General features: G+C 43.9%; 1 protein-coding gene across 2 annotated transcripts in view; it reads left to right on the forward strand.

The window, feature by feature from the left end:
- ZNF831 (zinc finger protein 831) overlaps positions 1–18851 on the forward strand; it is a 127905-nt gene that overhangs the window by 67547 nt on the left and 41507 nt on the right. The gene's annotated exons all lie outside the window — the stretch shown is intronic.

An 18851-nucleotide genomic window follows, 5' to 3' on the forward strand; every position in this document is an offset into this window, starting at 1 on the left:
GTCCACTTGGACCAAGAGCCAAAAGGATGCTTAATCTCTCTTTTTCTCTTTTTACTGAAAAAGCCTACAAAAACAACAGGAAACTTACTTTTCAAATGTTTCATGGCAAATAAGGTAGGTTATTCTCAGTATGCAGATCCTGTACTTGAAACTGGATGAGCAGTTCTGGCCCAGAGGAAAGAAAAAAAATCCCAGACATCATATTGTTGCAGAACTCAGAGTCAGAGAGACCACGGAGTGAAGGAAAAAGAGTTTTACTTTATTTAACGTGCGGGCTTAAGGCTGGAATCATTTCCAAAGAGCCAGAAGCCCCGAAATACATCAGCACATTGTTTTTATAGACATTGTGACACATATGAAACGGCTCCTCCTCCCCCTCCCGTGTGGGGTTGCAGTCCTCAACATTTCTTCTCTTAGCACCATTGTTTATATCTCAGGAACTGGGTTAAAGGGTAGCCATGATAAGCAGGGAACAGCAGAGAACAGCAGAGAACATGATATACAATTCTATGACCTTGTATTGACAAGATATGAAATTCCTGCGTCTTGTCAGCTTACAAACATATATTTCAGAGAGCAAGAGCTTAGCAAGAACATGAAACATGAGACTGCATGAGGCTACTTAGTCTGACACCCGATATGGCTGCTACATTCCCCCCTTAAATGCATAATCTCATTACAATTATAGCATTTTATTACACAAATAGACATTTTGGTTTGCAAAGCATAACACAGGACTCTTATAGCAACTCACTTAATATCTTGTTGAGCTATTAGAGCGTAGAGGGCGGCAGTTTTATTAGCCGAGACATAAAATAGATTGGTTAAACAGCGCATAAGACAAGGAATGCAAAGGCATACCAGTATCTCTATGAACAACACTGGTAGAATTAGGATGAACAATGCCTTAAACCAGCTAAGATCTGGAAGCCAAGGGGTTAACCAATTGAGCTAATTATGTTGTCCCATTTTGATGTCAGCTACTATATTGTGCAGCTTGTTGATCTGCTCATCTACAGCATTGCCGTTATCAGTTAAGTTAAAACAACAGAGCTTTTAGTGTGTCTCACAACTTAAATGATGAAGAAGGAAGAGGTAATCTATACTAGCTCTATTTTCTAGAACTGCACCTCTTAGATCACGCAACTCTTTATTTAACAATGACAATGCTCGTGAGGTGGCATTTATGCTTTTGGCTAAGCTGCAAGCTAACTGGTTGATCTCCAGACCATCAGCCAAGGCTAAACCTGGAACCCCAACCAGTGACATTGCTAAGGCTAATTTTCCTGAGTTAGAATATAACTGCACATGACTATTACAATTTTTAGTTAGTTGGAGTGCTCGAGGCTGCCGTCGATGGATTTTCTCGGGCCACGGGGGAAGAATTGGCACCAGGCAGCTGAGGCAACATGGGTGGTTATCAGACAAGTTGGCAGGAATGAATGACCAAGTGCGGGAACCACATGTCTAAAACCATCCATGAGGCAAAAGTATGTGGGCATCATTAAAAGATATGTTTTGAATTTTATTACAGTGGAAGGGGGCCAGGGATAGCTTTATATTTTCTGGAAAATTTTTGACAATTAAGCATTCATGCACACGTAGCATTTGTTCCAGCAACGATGGGGTTGCGTAAAGTAAATTCTGTAGGGGGTAGGATCTTTGCAACTATGCCCCAATCAGCATTTTGGGAATAAGTCAAGCCTATACCATAATTGCGTAATATGGTATCTTTTTGAATTTTCTCAGGATGTTTACAGACAGGTATTAGACAAGAGCTAATAAGCCTGTTTGCAGGTATATCTTTTGGTAAACAAAAATGTTTTACTCCTGTGATGTTAGCCAGGTGAAGCCAGTAATTATCAGCGAATCGCTGGGACAGACTTTCCTCTCTAGGGGCAGACCCCCCTTTTTGCACCTAATTAAGGAAACACAATGCAGCACTACTAACACTAAAACACGCATGTTTGATCTTCTTTGGGATCTGACCGTACGCCGGGCAGCTATTCACCTGGCTAGCTGCAGTAAGGTCTAGTCCCTTTCTTCAATTTCTCCAGTTGCAGGTCTGACCGTACGCTGGGTGGACAATTTCCCGGTGTGCCCACAGAAAGGTCTAGCCTGAGTCTTCTTACTGCTTTTTCAGAATAATTTTTAAAGGATTTTTGAAAAGGAAAGAAATCCTTTCAAAGGATTTTTAGGATTTTTGTTCATAGTCCACTCTTCCCCTCTCGCTCTCTTGACTCATGTCCAGTGTATCTAGGGTTTAACTCCAGCTGCTTTTACAGCTACGGGGGTGGAAAGTATGACAGTTTTCAGTCCTCTCCACCTGGGAGTTAAAGGGTTATTTTTTCTTTCTTTAACTCATACTTTAACTCTTGGTTGGAAAGGATGAACTTCTGTGATGGGAATTGGGGCTTATTTTCTAAGACAAAGCGACGCTGGGCTTGAAGAACTTTGCCTAGTGTTTGGACTTCTTGTTTAAGGCTAACGTTTGCTTGCTCTTGATGCCACTCTACTATCAATTATGAAGTCAATGTCACGGCCCCTCTCAAGCTGTCTTTTCTCTCGCCCATTCTGGCTCCTTTGGTTTTCTCTTTTGTGTATTTGATTCATTTTATTTGGGCATTCATGCCACCAATGTCCATCTTGTCTGCACTGGACACACTGGTTCTTTTTTAAGAATCTTTTGCCTCTGCCGGGTCTTCTTTTTTTCTTCGCCCACGTCTTCTTGGGCCTCTGGGTCGAGGGGGGTATACTGGCGATAGGCATTTAAAAGACGCTCCAAGTACGCTCTCGGGCCTCGGTGGCACCTTGCAGCACTTTAGACACTTTGGTTATATTAACTGACTTCTTTATACCTGCCTTCATGGCTTCTAACAGCAGGGTTTGATACTGGGTGAGGTGCTCTAGCCCTGCTTGTGTTTTGGGATTCCAGCAGGGGGGGTTTACTTACAAGGAGACTTTATTGGGTAACTTACAGCACACAGGCGTACCTAATGGTTGGATCAGACAGCTTCTCTGAACCACGAGCTGTTGGGCTAAATGGGTTTTATACCATACATGTTACCCATGAGGCAGCACAACACTAGCAAGCATTTTCAGCATAGGCTAGAAGTGTTTGGTTCTCAGGCACAGCTTTCTGCAAACAGACTTCGCTTCTCAGCAAAGTGCTTGATAACACTTTTATTTATTAATATGGGAACAGAAATCTCTCTTTCTTTCTTTTGCTTTCTTTTTCTTGCTGATCTGCCTGTATTGCAGATCATGTTTCAAACTTTTTACATAAAACTTTTCTCTCTATGCACCAGCCTTGTCTCTTTATTTGTCTTTTTTCAAGTTAAATTCACTTACTTAAACCTTTCTGCCTTACACTAGTCCCAGTGACACACATTTGGGATAGGCTCTTCTTCTCTTTCTAGTTACCTTTTTTTCATCTTAAAGAACTATTACATTATTGTGGCTACTTTATCCCAGGTAATAAGCTCCAGGCATAATCAGCTGCTTTTAATTCACCCTGGGGGCAACTATGGCCACGCTTCTTCTTTATAAATGTTCTTTCTCTTTATTTCTTGCCTTCTCTTTTTTCTTTTTTCCCCCTTCTCTATCTGTCTTTCTCTTGTCAACCATTGGGAACCACACTCAGTATCATTTGGAGTTGCAACTAACATTAATCTTCAAATATCACATATATTTTATGATATCTAAGAAATCATAAAATACAACAAACTTTTTGCAATTTAACACAATGAATGGAAAACACTTTTTGCATGGTAAGGCATGATGGAGCAGATCCAGCAATTATACTGCTCTTCTGGCATGCTCACGGCCCATTAAAATCAAGGGACGGGCATACCCACACACGCAAAGAGTTCTAGGTCACCATTTTTGCATCGGCAACTCTATGCCGCATGAGTTCTAGCAGAAGGAAATCTAAAGGTCATAGATCAAACTTAGCTTGTTGTACACTGAGCTGACTACAAACACAGATATACGGTCTACAGCGATGAGAGTTTAAGTTTATGAAAAGCTTCACAGCACTGTCTATGGCAAGTCTTTGACAATTTAAAATTTTAGTCCATGTGCAGAGTGTCTCTAAAAAGCCCAGATGATGATGGAGGCAAATAGAGAAGGCTCTGGGCAATGAAGATGAGATGTTTCCAGCAAAGGCTCTCTACTTTTGCATCAGTTTAAAAAGGGGAAGTGTGGCCCTACACCCCTTCTGACAGACAAGGACCTTTAACTTTTTAGCAAGGCCTCTGTCTAAACAGAGCGGCACAGCTCATCTTTCTAGCCGTGACGCTTCAACCTGGGCAACTTTTCTGTAAATCTTACTCTACTTCTGTCAGGTTCTCACAGACATCTTTTCCAGCCTCCCTGCCTGCCAAGGCCAGACCAGCTAGGGAGTTGGGTGACTCCCCCTTGTTCTGCTCTGAGAACGCGGACGGAGATAAGCTCATACAGACTCTGACATTTTAAAAACTTACTCTTTTTTCCTCTCTTTTAACCTGGTACACGAAAGCAGAGTGCTGAAACTCAGGACGCTGGGGATGATGGGCATCGCCTTATACTTGCATTTTTCAGGCAGCCATTAATTTTCTTCGGGGAGCAGGTGGGGTGATTTGCAGGACTTCAAAGGCAAGCTTCTCAGTTTGTTTGTATTTGTAAATCCCAAGCTCAAAACAGGACACGATGAGGTACAGGGCAGCCAAATCTTTGCTTTGGCACGGGCAACAAATAACTCAAGTCAGCTTTCTTTGCTGGGGTCTCAAACAGGAAAACAGTCTTAATTTAAAGTTGTAACATCACTGACAGCGTCAACCAGCCAGCTACACAGATTTCACTGTTTTTCAAGACAGTTACTCCAATATCTTCTTTTCTTCTCAATCAGGTTGGGTCTCCCAGCTTACACAGTTTATTGCAGCTTCCAGGAGCATGGTAGTAGCGTGATTTTGGCTTGGCCAGGAACATGCTGTCTGGTTTCTCGGTCTCTTCAGCACGCACACTCAGACAGTTTAACATTGGACACTCAAATTAGTGAGATTTCTTTGTTGCAGAACCCAGAGTCAGAGAGACCATGGAGTGAAGGAAAAAGAGATTCTTTATTTAACGCGCGGGCTTAAGGCTGGAATCATTTCCAAAGAGCCAGAAGCCCCGATTTACATTAGCACATTGTTTTTATAGACATTGTGACACATAGGAAACGGCTCCTCCTCTCTCTCCCATGTGGGGTTGCAGTCCTCAACATTTCTTCTCTTAGCACCATTGTTTATAATACAAGAACTGGGTTATAGGGTAGCCGTGATAAGCAGAGAACAGAAGAGAACAGCAGAGAACAAGATATACAATTGTATGACCTTTGACAAGATAAGGAATTCCTGTGTCTCATCAGCTTACAATAATATATTTAAGGGAGAAAGAGCAAGAACATGAAGCATGAGACTGCATGAGGCTACTTAGTCTGACCCCCAATATGACTGCTACATTCCCCCCTTAAATGCATAATTTCATTACAATTATAGCATTTCTGATAACCATACAAAGCTTTTTGTGACATACATATTACTTAGCCTCTTGTTGGGCTATTAGAGCGTAGAGGGTAGCAGTTTTACTAGCCAAGACATAAAACAGATTGGTTAAACAGCACATAAGACAAGGAATGCAAAGGCATAACAGTATCTCTATGAACAACACTGGTAGAATTAGGATGAACAATGCTTTTAAGCTAGCTAAGATCTGGAAGCCAAGGGGTTAACCAATTTAGCCAATTGTTTTGTCCCATTGTTATGTCAGCCATTATATTATGCATGCAGATTATTGATTTGAACATCTACAGCATTACTATTATTAGTCAAATTAAATGATGGAGGAGAAAAAGATAAAAAAAACCTGGTTGCAGGTTTATCTCTTGGCAAACAAAAATGTTTTACTCCTGTGATGTTAGCTAGGTGAAGCCAGTAATTATCAGTAAATTGCTGGGACATACTTTCCCTTCTAGGGGCAGACCCCACTTTTTTTATACCTTATTAAGGAAACACAATGCAACATTACTAACGCTACAACACGCATGTTTGATCTTCTTCGGGATCTGACCGTACGCTGGGCAGCTATTCACCTGGCTAGCTGCAGTAGGGTCTAGTCCCCTTCTTCAGTTCTCCAGTTGCAGGTCTGACCATACGCAGGGTGGACAGTTTCCCGGTTTGTTCACAGTAAGGTCTAGCCTGAGTCTTCTTACTGTTTTTTCAGAATACTTTTTAGAGGATTTTCAGGATTTCTGTTTACAGTCTACTTCCCCCCTCTCGCTTTCTTGACTTGTGTCCAATGTATTCAGGGTTTAACTCCAGCTACTTTCATAGCTGTGGGGGTGGAAAGTATGACAGTTTTCAGTCCTCTCTATCTGGGAGTCAAAGGGTTATTTTTCCCTCTTTAACTCATACTTTAACTCTTGGTTAGAAAGGATGAACTTCTGTGATGGGAATGGCTTATTTTCTAAGACAAAGCGACGCTGGGCTTGAAGAACTTTGCCTAGTGTTTGGACTTTTTGTTTAAGGCTAACATTTGCTTGCTCTTGATGCCACTCCAGTGTCAATCATGAAGTCAATGTCACGGCTCCTCACAAGCTGTCTTCTCTTTCGCCTGTTCTGGCTCCTTTGGTTTTCTCTTTTGTGTATTTGATTCATTTTATTTGGGCATTCATGCCACCAATGTCTATCTTGTCCACACTGGGCACACTGGTTCTTTCTTAAGAATCTTTTGCCTCTGCCGGGTCTTCTTTTCCTCGCCCACGTTTTCTTGGACCTCTGGGTCGAGGGTATACTGGCGATAGGCATTTAAAAGATGCTCCAAGTACGCTCTGGGAGCTTCGGTGGCACCTTGCCACCTTCAGACACTTTAGTCATATTAACTGACTTTTTAATACTTGCTCTCATGGCTTTTAACAGCAGGGTTTGGTACTGGCTGAGCTGCTCTAGCCCTGCTTGTGTGTTGGGATTTCAGCAGGGGGGGTTTACTTACAAGGAGACTTTATTGGGTAACTTACAGCACACAGGCGTACCTAATGGTTGGATCAGACAGCTTCTCTGAACCACGAGCTATTGGGCTAAATGGGTTTTATACCATACATGTTACCCATGAGGCAGCACAACACTAGCAAGCATTTTCAGCATAGGCTAGAGGTGTTTGGTTCTCAGGCACAGCTTTCTGTAAACAACTTCGCTTCCCAAAGTGCTTGATAACACTTTTATTCATTAGTATGGGAAGACAATTTTTTTCTCTTTCTTTTACTTTCTTTTTCTTGCTGATCTGCCTGTATTGCAGATCATGTTTCAAACTTTTTACATAAAACTTTCTGCTCCATGCACTAGCCTTGTCTCTTTATTTGTCTTTTTCAAGTTAAACTCACTTAAACCTTTCTGCCTTACACTAGTCCCAATGACACACATTTGGGATAGGCTCTTCTTCTCCTCTTTCTGGTTACAATTTTCTCCATCTTAAAGAACTATTACATTATTGTGGCTACTTTACCCCAGGTAATAAGCTCCAGGCACAATCAGCTGCTTTTAATTCACCCTGGAGGCAACTATGGCCACGCTTCTTCTCTACAAATGTTCTTTCTCTTTGCTTCTTGCCTCTTCTTTTTTTTTCCTTCTCTGTCTGCTACTTTCTCTATTCCCTCTTTTCTACTTGCCTTTGTCTTTTCTCTTTGTCATCCATTGGGAACCACACTCAGTATTATTTGGAGTTGCAACTAACACTAATCTGCAAATATAACATATATTTTATGATATCTAAGAAATCATAAAATATACACAACAAACTTTTTCTGCAATTTAATACAATGAATGGAAAACACTTTTTGCATGGTAAGGCATGATGGAGCAGATCCAGCAATCATACTGCTTTTCTGGCTGAAAGCCCAGGGCCCATTAAAATTAAGGGATGGGCATACTTACACATGCAAAGAGTTCTAGGTCACCATTTTTGCATCGGCAACTCTGCTGCATGAGTTTTAGCAAAAGGAAATCTAAAAGTCATAGATCAAACTCAGCCTGCTGTACACTGAGCTGACTGCAAACACAGACACACGGTCTACAGCGATGAGAGTTTAAGTTTATGAAAAGCTTCACAGCACTGTCTATGGCAAGTCTTTGACAATTTAAAATTTTAGTCCATGTGCAGAGTGTCTCTAAAAAGCCCAGATGATGATGGAGGCAAACAGAGAAGGCTCTGGGCAATGAAGATGAGATGTTTCCAGCAAAGGCTCTCCACTTTTGCATCAGTTTAAAAAGGGGAAGTGTGGCCCTACACCCCTTCTGACAGACAAGGACCTTTAACTTTTTAGCAAGGCCTCTGTCTAAACAGAGCGGCACAGCTCAGCTCTCTAGCCGTGACGCTTCAACCTGGGCAACTTTTCTGTAAATCTTACTCTACTTCTGTCAGGTTCTCACAGACATTTTAAAAACTTACTTTTTTTCCCCCCTCTTCTAACCTGGTACACGAAAGCAAAATGCCAAAACTCAGGACACTGGGGGGTGATGGGCATCGCTTTATACTTGCATTTTTTTCAGGCAGCCATTAATCTTCTTCGGGGAGGCGGTGGGGTGATTTGCAGGACTTCAAAAGCAAGCTTCTCAGTTTGTTTGTATTTGTAAATCCCAAGCTTAAAACAGGACAGGATGAGGTACAGGGCAGCTAAATCTTTGCTTTGGCACGGGCAACAAATAACTCGGGTCAGCTTTCTTCGCTGGGGTCTCAAACAGGAAAACAGTCTTAATTTAAAGTTGTAACATCACTGACAGCGTCAGCCAGCCAGCTACACAGATCTCACTGTTTTTCAAGACAGTTACTCCAATATCTTCTTTTCTTCTCAATCAGGTTGGGTCTCCCAGCTTACACAGTTTATTGCAGCTTCCAGGAGCATGGTAGTAGCGTGATTTTGGCTTTGCCAGGAACATGCTGTCTGGTTTCTCGGTCTCTTCAGCACACACACTCAGGCAGTGTAACACTGGACACTTAAATCAGTGAGATTTCTTCATTGCAGGGAATCCCACGACAAAAGCTTAATGGTTACGCTCTTCAGAAATCATATAGCTGATGGTCAGTAGCTACAGGCTCTATGCAATTCTAACACAGTTCAAAGCTAAACACGGTTACCTCGACAGAGATCTTCAACGTGGTCTTTCCGCTTTATTCTGCCTTGGGACAGTCTTATGGCACACTTTTCACTCGAAGAGGGGTCTAGCCTGTGCCCTGGGGGCTGATTCTTCACCTTTATTCTCCATTTTGCGCCTTCATCTTCTGGGTCTTCATTTTCAGTTTCTATTTCTTAGGGATTTCATCTCAATTAGGCGAGGTGATGATGTTGCACAACTCAGAACGTTGTGGGCAATTTTCCTGCCCCCCCCCCTCGGCGCGCTAGGCTAACAACTACTTCTTCGGCCTTACACTCTCACGCTCCCATGCTTTGTTAAAAGCCAGGCTGTCCTGCAACATTTCTCTAATTAACAGCCTCAGATCTTGTTCTTTTTTTTCTCTCAGCTCGACCTTGAGCTTTTTGCTGTTTTCTCTCTCTATTCTGAATCTTTTTTTTTTGGACGTACATCTTAAGGGGGTGCAAGTCTTGAGCAGTAGACGATGACTGATGAGCAGTAGACGAGCTCGCCTCCTCTTTTTTTTTTGTGAGAACACATCTTTTTAAGGGTCACCGCCGATTTTATTAAATCTTCTGCCCCACACTTTAATTCTTCAGTTTCTTTTATTAATGCTGATTGAGGTGTAAGAGGGGAACCTCCCGATCCCGTAGAGATGAAAGTCTCGGCAGACAATATCTGGGAGTTGAGGACCGTAGCTGAAATCGGCGAATTACTGCCGGTGGGGCTTGAAACTGATGGCGACAGTTCTAAGTCAAAGCGAGAGGCAATGCCTCTGCAGGGGGGATGGCAGGGGCTCAGGAGCCACCGGATCTGGATCTCGACGGGGTGGTCTTACAGTAACATGGGCCCGTGGTGGAAGCAGGGCATAAGCAGGTGGAAACGCCATTAGCTCTGCCAGATCTTCACATGGGGCTTCTAACACTGGTTGTAATTTCTTGGCCAATTTTTCTTTTCTGAGCACCAAAACTTTTGCCTGGGATTCTAGGCATTTCTTTAGCCATGGAGGAGAAGCGCGGACTATGGAATCTCACGAGTTTATGTAGGGAAAGTGGTCGGGGTGCCCAGGTCTCCCAGCCACAATGGCATATACACGGCTGATTTTGCTGGGCTCTAAAGAGCCTTCAGTAGGCCATCCTACACCGAAAGATGGCCACACTATTTCACACAAAGTCTGCAACTGTTGAGGATTCATTGGGGGGTCCCAATAATCTCTACTAAAACCTTTCTTAAAATTTGCTAGCATACATCCCAAGGGGGTGCAAGTCTTGCTTCCCCCACCACCCATAGCCTCCCTCCTAAATTGAAGACAGACACAATTAGGGAATGGGAATTGGTCAGTGAGTAAGGGGTCTCACTGGCCGACACAAGAGGATTTTTCACACCACGCACTTTGCTACTGGCCTGGGCACCCGGACGGTCAACGGTATGCTTCAGAAACCGCAGTAGCCACTCACACAATCATTCTCTCCACTGCATCCATATGTCCCTGCCACCCACTTCCCCACTTTTTACCAGAGCGGAAAACGGCTTCCCCAGCTTCCTACTGAGTACTGGCGTGCTGGATACTGGCACCCACTCGGGGGTGTGATCAGGCCCCCCTTCTACCCTCAAGGAGTAGGTTCTTTTGTATACGTATACCACCAACACTGACCTTCTTCATAAGGCGGGGCCCTCTTTTTTTCTGCCCAGTGGCCTTTCTCCCTAAAGGCGGGGCCCTCTTTTTCCCATATACTTGCCTTTCTCCTGAAGGCTTCCAATGTGGGTTTCAACTCAATTGCAGCTGCGATACAGGCAGGGCTCAAGTTCCTTCCTCCGCTTCCCAAGGTTCTCTTGCCGCTCGCTGCCGTTTGGGCGATCCCGGTGCAGGCTTTCTCCCGTTCACCCGACAAAAAGGTCGGTGGCGCCAAGAAAGGGAGGTGTGCACCGAGCTCTCCCTCCCGGTGCGGCGATTAAGAGCAGGCAACTGCCACCTCTCTGTCTCAGAGCCTGCCACATCCGAGTCACGGCACCATTTATGTTGCAGAACTCATAGTCAGAGAGACCACGGAGTGAAGGAAAAAGAGTTTTACTTTATTTAACGCGCGGGCTTAAGGCTGGAATCATTTCCAAAGAGCCAGAAGCCCCAAAATACATCAGCACATTGTTTTTATAGACATTGTGACACATATGAAACGGCTCCTCCTCCCCCTCCCGTGTGGGGTTGCAGTCCTCAACATTTCTTCTCTTAGCACCATTGTTTATATCTCAGGAACTGGGTTATAGGGTAGCCATGATAAGCAGGGAACAGCAGAGAACAGCAGAGAACATGATATACAATTCTATGACCTTGTATTGACAAGATATGAAATTCCTGCGTCTTGTCAGCTTACAAACATATATTTCAGAGAGCAAGAGCTTAGCAAGAACATGAAACATGAGACTGCATGAGACTACTTAGTCTGACACCCGATATGGCTGCTACAATATTTCATACAGAACCTCTTTTCCTGCCTATATTTCATAATTTGCCTACCCTTCTACCCCAGTGGCCCACTTGTACTCATATTCAACAACATTTCCACTGGGAAAAGGTAAGGCCGAGTGAAGCCTGCTCTGCAGGGAGTCGTCACCTCAAGGCAACTGGAGCATCTTGAGGCAGCGGCTCCCAACAGAGCAGCCCTTCACTACTGCTCAGTTTCCTGATCATCTGAGCAGTGGGGGTAGATCATAGGGGGAGGAGGTTTAAACCTCCCTGCTCTGCGCTATATATATGTGTATGTTTTTAAAAGACATGGATAGGAGGATGTATGGAAGGAGTGTGAATGAATGGTGATGTGGGTATTGGCTGTGTGTGAATGTGAATGAATACGTGCGTGTGTGTGTGTATGATTGGGAGTGTTGTATGTATTATGTGTGAGAATGGATGTGTGTGTTTAGGGTGTGTGTGTGTGTGTGTGTGTGTGTGTGTATGAGAGAGTGTGGGATGGCCCCACCCACTTTTTGCTTTGCTCTTGCCCACATTTTCAGGGGCTCTCCGCTTTGCTGCCATTTGGCCCCCAGAAGGTTAGCTGCAAGGGAATGGAGCCCTTGGTCCATAGTAGTTTCCCTACCCCTGCTCTGTGTGCTTCTAATTCAGTTCACTGCCTGCTGGGCTTCTTTAACAGCCTGGGAGGTGCTGGTAAAAGACTGGGAGGTGGCCAGAGGCTGTGCCTGTGGGGTATGCCTTGTACATGCTGAAATGCCCCTAAGTGCTGCAGGTGATGGGGCAGCATCTGAGACATTTGTGGGAGGAAGGATGCAGTGTTACACAAATGCACACCCAGTGCTGCCATCTGCTGATACAGTGATTTTTATTGTAATTCATTCATTCATTGTTTTCGTGTTAATTGTAGGAACTTGGGAAGCTGCCTTATACTGAGCAAGATCATTGGTCAGGCCCAGTATTGTCAACACAGACACAGACTGGCAGTGGCTGTCCAGGCATTCAGGCAGTTTTTTTTTTGTTTTTTTTACCTAAGCCTACCTAGAGAAGCCAGAGATTGTACCTGGGACCTACTGCATGCAAAACATTTGCATCTCCCACTGAGCTGTGTAGGGCCATTATGACTGAAAGGTGGTCTGTAACTATAATTAAAATTACTTTTCCATTTCAGTTAAAAAACAATAATCCATAACCTGTATCTTGGAAGCAAGATTAATTAAGCTACATGTTCTCTGTCCTGTGCTATTGGTCCATATTATCTCAGTTTTAGAGCTGGGACTCTGAGGGTGAGAGAGTGAGAGCCTTAGGCAAGGTTGCATGGTGAGTACATGGCAGAGCTAAGACTTGAACGCAAGCCCAAGGCCACACCTCTTTCTTCTGGACTGTCAGGGTGGAAACTGAGCCCATAGAGCCCCAGAGCAGTTCTGATTCTGAGGAGGAACAGCAATCCGTGGGAGAGGAGCCAGCTCATCCCTCACAGGCACAGCAGCTGGCAGAGGTTCCTTCTGCCGGCATTCCTGAGATAGATAGTTATCCTAGCAGTGAGAAAGTGCAGGAACGAGGCTTGCTAGATGCTCGACGCAGACGCAGAGAGCGACGAGCGATGGGCGCAGAAAGGAGGCGTAGCGCCCGTTTGGTGTGCAAGCAACGGCCACCTCCCATGGACCCAAGGGAGAGAGGGAGGATCTCTCCCTAGCCCATAAGTTCTGGGTCTTCAAGTGACTCTTTCAAACGGGGATCAACTGCCTCTTCAAAGCTTAGGCCACTCTGCTGTTCCTTGCGTTAGTTGCTGGTGATTAGCATCTGAAAGTGTCATTAAGTTGTAAAAGGATTAAAGCTTTGAAAAGAATCCTTTTGTCTGTGTCTTGAGTTGGCTATTGGAGTCTATTGAAAGAGGCCGCCAGGGCGCTCCTGACATGGACCACACTGCCTCTTGATTGAGTTCCAACTTCCATTGTACTTCTGGGAAAGAGTACAGACCCAAAAATTATAACATAGTGCAAAATTTGGGTTCCCTTGGTCCAGAATTTTAAGTTTGCTTTTGGCAAACAAAAATGCACAATTCTAAGTTCCAACGAGACAAAAATCATAAGGGACACCATTACTAGAAAATATTTACCCACTTTTGTTGGTCATAAAGATTAGTCTGTAATGAGGCTGTGCTATACAAATGGAGTTCACCGTGAAAATTTTTAGCTCTGTGTTTATCATTTGCTTACAAGATTAGGCCTTCAAAGTCCCCTATCTATCCATCCAATCTGGAGGGATTCAGTCTGCCAAAGGAGTTGTAATTAGAAGTGATTTGTGAACCAGAAGTGTGTGTATGAGTCAATTCTGGTATGTACTTTTCTTTTTCCAGTGGTTTATTTTTAAATTGTGTGTCATTCAAACCATTGTTAGGCATGTTGCATTATGTCGAAGAAATGCAAGAAGATTGCATTCGTTCACTCCTTTGTTCAAGCTTCTTACACGCACATCCTCTCTCTCTTCCAGCTCATTCACCCCCTTTCTCACCACACTATTTCTTCCAGTGTCTGAGGCACTTGGGTCTGCAACAATCTGCAACAATCAGAACCATAGAGTTTGTGTTGCACGTTATTTGGGCATGATCTAGTCCAAGTTAACACTGCTTAAAATGTATATTCTTCTCTTTCTTGTGAGTGCAGAGTGGCCTATAGCCAACACTTTTGTCCCCAAGAGGCTCACTGGCTGGACCTCAAATCAGCAAAGTAGGAAAATCCACACCCTGGCTTGCCCAGGGACAGTGGTCTAGTGTGACCAGATTCAATAGATAATGAATGGATCATTAGTTTGATAAATAGGTTTTAATGATTGACTGTTACTGTTTTAATGTTTTATATATTTTCTAAGCTGCTTTGAACAATCCTTTTTTGGAGGGAAAAAGTGGGAAATAAATTCTGGTATTAAAGAAACAAACAAAGGATTGGGCTGCACACACAAAAAGCTATGTTGGAGGGGAGCTTACAGCAGCTGTAGCTTTTCTCAACCATTTTGGTGCATGTGTGTGTGTGAGTGATTGTGTACACATCTGCTGCTCCTTTTGAGACTGATTCCTATACATCTCCCTTTGTGATAAAACATGGAACCAGAAGTCCTTTAAGGCTAAGATAGGCAGAAGGCAATTCAGGATCTACTGGTATATCTGGGTGATTTGCTGAAGATTGGCAAGGGTTTTTGACTTGCAGTTGTTTAGCAAAATGACACCTTTCATCTAAATTTGGTTGCTGAAATGAAGAGAATTGGGGGTAATTGGGAGTAGAGTTTAGTGTGAAAGGTCTGTGAGTTCAGTTCAGTTCTGATACTGAAAACAAATCCCTAGTCTCAGAATGTGCTCGGAGGGAGCCTGTTCTTTAACTGTATGTCTTTTGCACCTTGCTCTGTTTGATGGATCTTAGTAAAAGACAACAACAAAAATACATCTGACAAGCCTGAAGTCTTCCCACGTCTGCCTTAAGGTTAACATTAAAATACAAAGAAAAGGAATGGGAAAGAAAGCAGGGTGGCCAAGTCTAATATTTGTTTTTGTCAAAACCAAAACTTTGTTTTAGCAACATTGGAAACAGGTTTTTATCTTTGGGGTTCAGCTCTGCTACTTTGTTCCTTCCTCCCGGGATTATTCATCACTTTTGAGGTCAAGTAGAATTGGAGCTCTATGTACAACTGGATTCTGTTAACTAGTTTTGTACTTGCTTTATTTAAGAACATACGAAGAGCTGTCCTTGATTAAACCAAAGGTCCATGTAATCTAGTATCTTGTTTCCTACAGTGGGAAAACAGATGCTTCCAGGAAGCTCACAAGCAGGGTAGAAAGACAATGTTCCCCAGCAACTGCCATCAGGACACACTGCCTCTGCACATGGATTTCCATTTAGCTGTCATTATTATATCATATCATTTATCAGCTGCACATGCCTAGTCTATTCATGCAGCTGAATGTTTAGAAGGGGCTGTGCCACTGCAAACTGCAGATGAGCATCACATTTTTGAATATTCCTCTATGTAAAGAAACCCCATACAAGCAGAGATGAACATAACAAGAAGCAACCTTTCTCCCTAATTAGCTACTTGGTTTACTTGCTGGGAACTTTTGCGAGGAGGAGATTTTAAAAACAGCATGCCCCATCTGTATCTGGTGGTAGTACAATCCACTGTTCTGCCTCCTTCTGCTGTACGGGTAGACTAAGTCACAGTCTGTGTGCAAAGAAACACTGTGGCCAGGTTCAGACGATCAGAAGGAAAAAGAAGGCATGGTGGCTTCTTTTCCTTGCCCCACCATTTCCCTAATTATCTTTTCCTTGCCCCACCATTTCCCTAATTAACGCCATTTCCCTAATTATCCTCGCCATGGTATGGGTTGCCGTGTTGTCTGAATCCAGCAAGGCATGTGGTGGGAGGGGCTTCCACACCATCCTGCAACCCATGGCTTGTTGTAGGGGTTACAGGGTGGTTTGGAAGCCACCCCCACCGTGCACCTCACTGCGTTTGGACGACATGGCAGCCCACACCACAGCGAGGGTAGTTAGGGAAATGGCGGGTGCACAAGCGGCATGGTAGCTTCTTTTCCTCCACTGATCATCCAAACCCGGCCAGTGTCTGTCTGTAGAATAATCTTCAGAACATACAGAGAAACAGCATCAGACTGAAATATGAAAAACACCGGATGCCACAAAGCATGATAACATCATTGTGCTTCGGAAAACACTGAGCTGCTGGCATCAGCTAGATGTATGGCTGCCTCACTGTCAGGATTGGAACTGAGCCCATAGAGCCCCAAAGCAGCTCTGATTCTGAGGAGGAGATACAATCTGTGGGAGAGGAACTCTCTCAGGTTTCAGAGGCGCAGCTGGAGGGGGAGCCTCCCCCGCTCACATTCCTGGGAGCAACAGTGACTCTGGCATGGAAAGGGAGGGACAACTTGAGCTTTTAGATGTGAGACGTCAGGCGCAGGCACAAGCGAGAGGTTGCGGGAGCTGAGCTGAGACGTTCAGCCCGGTTGGCTCAACGTCAACAGCTTCGCCCTGAAGCCCCACAGGAAAGGGGGAGAATTTCCCCTCCTGCTGCTTAAGTTCAGAGAGTTGCCGCATTTGGCAACTCTCCAGTTGGTCCCCATTTGAAGGAGAGTCACTTGAAGACCCTGAACTTATGGGCTAGGGAGAGATCCTCCCTCTTTCCCTTGGGTCCACGGGAGGCGGCCGTTGCTTGTGCGCCAAACGGGCGCCACGCCTCCTTTCCGCGCCCTCCATCGCTCGTCGCTCCCTGCATTGAGCGTCTAGCAAGCCCCGTTTCCGCACTTTCTCACTGCTAGGATCACTATCTATCTCAGGAATGCTGGCAGGAGGAATCTCTGTCAGCTGCTGTGCCTGTGAGGGATGAGCTGGCTCCTCTCCCACGGATTGCTGATTCTCCTCAGAATCAGAACTGCTCTGAGGTTCTATCAGCTCAGTTTCCACACTGACAATGTCCTAACTCTTAGAAACCCCTGGCAGGCTGTTCCTTTGGATTTCCTCTGAGTTTCAGGCAATTAGCATCTGTAAGCCTTATTAGGTTGAATGGAAATAAAGCTTTGGAAGGCAGCCCTTTTGTCTGACTGTTGATTTTGGCTATTGGAGGGTTCAGAAGACAACAGGGGCATTCCTGACACTCACGCCATCTCTGTCACCAGTGTTTGCTAAAATCCTTGTCCTGTGTTAAGCTATGACTCTGATCTTTGATGAATACTGGTCTTTTGGGAGAGGGGCAGGGAGGAAGCCACAATGAATTCCAGACTTTTCCTACACTATAGACTGCTGAGTCTGTTAATAAGAACATAATGTACCACATTTCATTTTTGTTGTGAGTTACTCTCTGCATGTTTTCATGTCTTGTATTGAATTACATAGATGCATGGATATGCTTGGATGACAACTCCCATCAGAAACATCTGCCTGCCACAACTCATTAGGGCTGCTATCCTAAAACTATCACTCTCAAATGGTATTACTCAACAGTAAATAACTTTAGGATTGTAGCCATAGCATATTTTTAAACTGCTTATCCACATGCTGTTCATCACTCTGTTTGCAACTGGTACCTGTTCACAGTGTGGTGATGGGGTGGTGGTGGTAGGGGGATTGAATGGTAATAAATATTTGTATCAGACTTTTCAAAATGCTTAAAGTGCTTCACTCACATTCTCTCTGTAAACTTTACAACAACCTTGTGTGGGTGACAGCTAGTGATATTAACCCTCCATTAATTGTGTGTGTTTGTGTACTGAGGGACAGTGCTTGCTTAAGGCCATTATTAATTTGCTACACTTGTATGCTGCCTTTCTGCCAATGTACTCAAGATGGTTTACAAGATAATGCTTGGTTTGTGGCATGGCTCTGCTAGTGGGATGAAGACGTTCAGAAGCAATTGTATGAACGGCCTAGATCATACCCTCATTCCAACTGGAGGCCAGGACCCAAACTACATATGACATTAGCAAGCAATTTGATGTACCTGTTTTAAATTATAAATAGCTGCGGGGGTGGGGGTGGGGCGCGTGTGTGTGTGCGTGTGTTCAGTCAGGATTGAGAGCTCAGTGCACAGGGATGGGGTGTTAACTCTTTTCTCATTTCATTTCATTTCATTTCATTTCATTTGACTTTCTGATGAAAATCCCCTTCAAGCTGCTATTTTGGATAAGAGGAAAGCTCCCATTAGCACAAGTGGGAGTTTTCCCTCCCATATGCTGTAGCATAAGACTTCATGGACTAGAACTGAATTCATCAGATGGATACAAGTATTACCTGCACTTTGGAGGTGTGTATACATGAGGGAAAATGTGGCTAAATGGCAGTAAAATACAAGAACAATATGTGACTATTTGTTTATTTGATTTATGCCCCGCCTTTCTACAAAACAAAATGAAGCTCAAGGCGGTAATTCTGTGTAAAGCTTCAGGTAAGCAAAGTGACCATGGGATGGGATCTGGTGATAAAACAGTCTTCCCAGTATGGCTGTGTTAATTAACACCTGTAGACAGTAAATTATTGTCTCTATTCAAGCCTAAACAAATAGAATAGACTCAAACCTTGATTCTAATTCAGATATTTCATGCTGGAATGTCCCTCTCAGTTTCCTTTGTTGCAGTAAGAATGGTAACAAATGTTGTATTGCCATTGCAGGGACTGGAATATTTCAGTCTCCCAGGAAACTTTACTGCTGACCTGAAAGTCAGTAAATTTCAAATTGAA

Source organism: Heloderma suspectum, chromosome 4 (assembly GCF_057233095.1).
Source record: "Heloderma suspectum isolate Gila_16-S chromosome 4, 16-S_ref, whole genome shotgun sequence".
Classification (NCBI taxonomy): Eukaryota; Metazoa; Chordata; class Lepidosauria; order Squamata; family Helodermatidae; genus Heloderma; species Heloderma suspectum.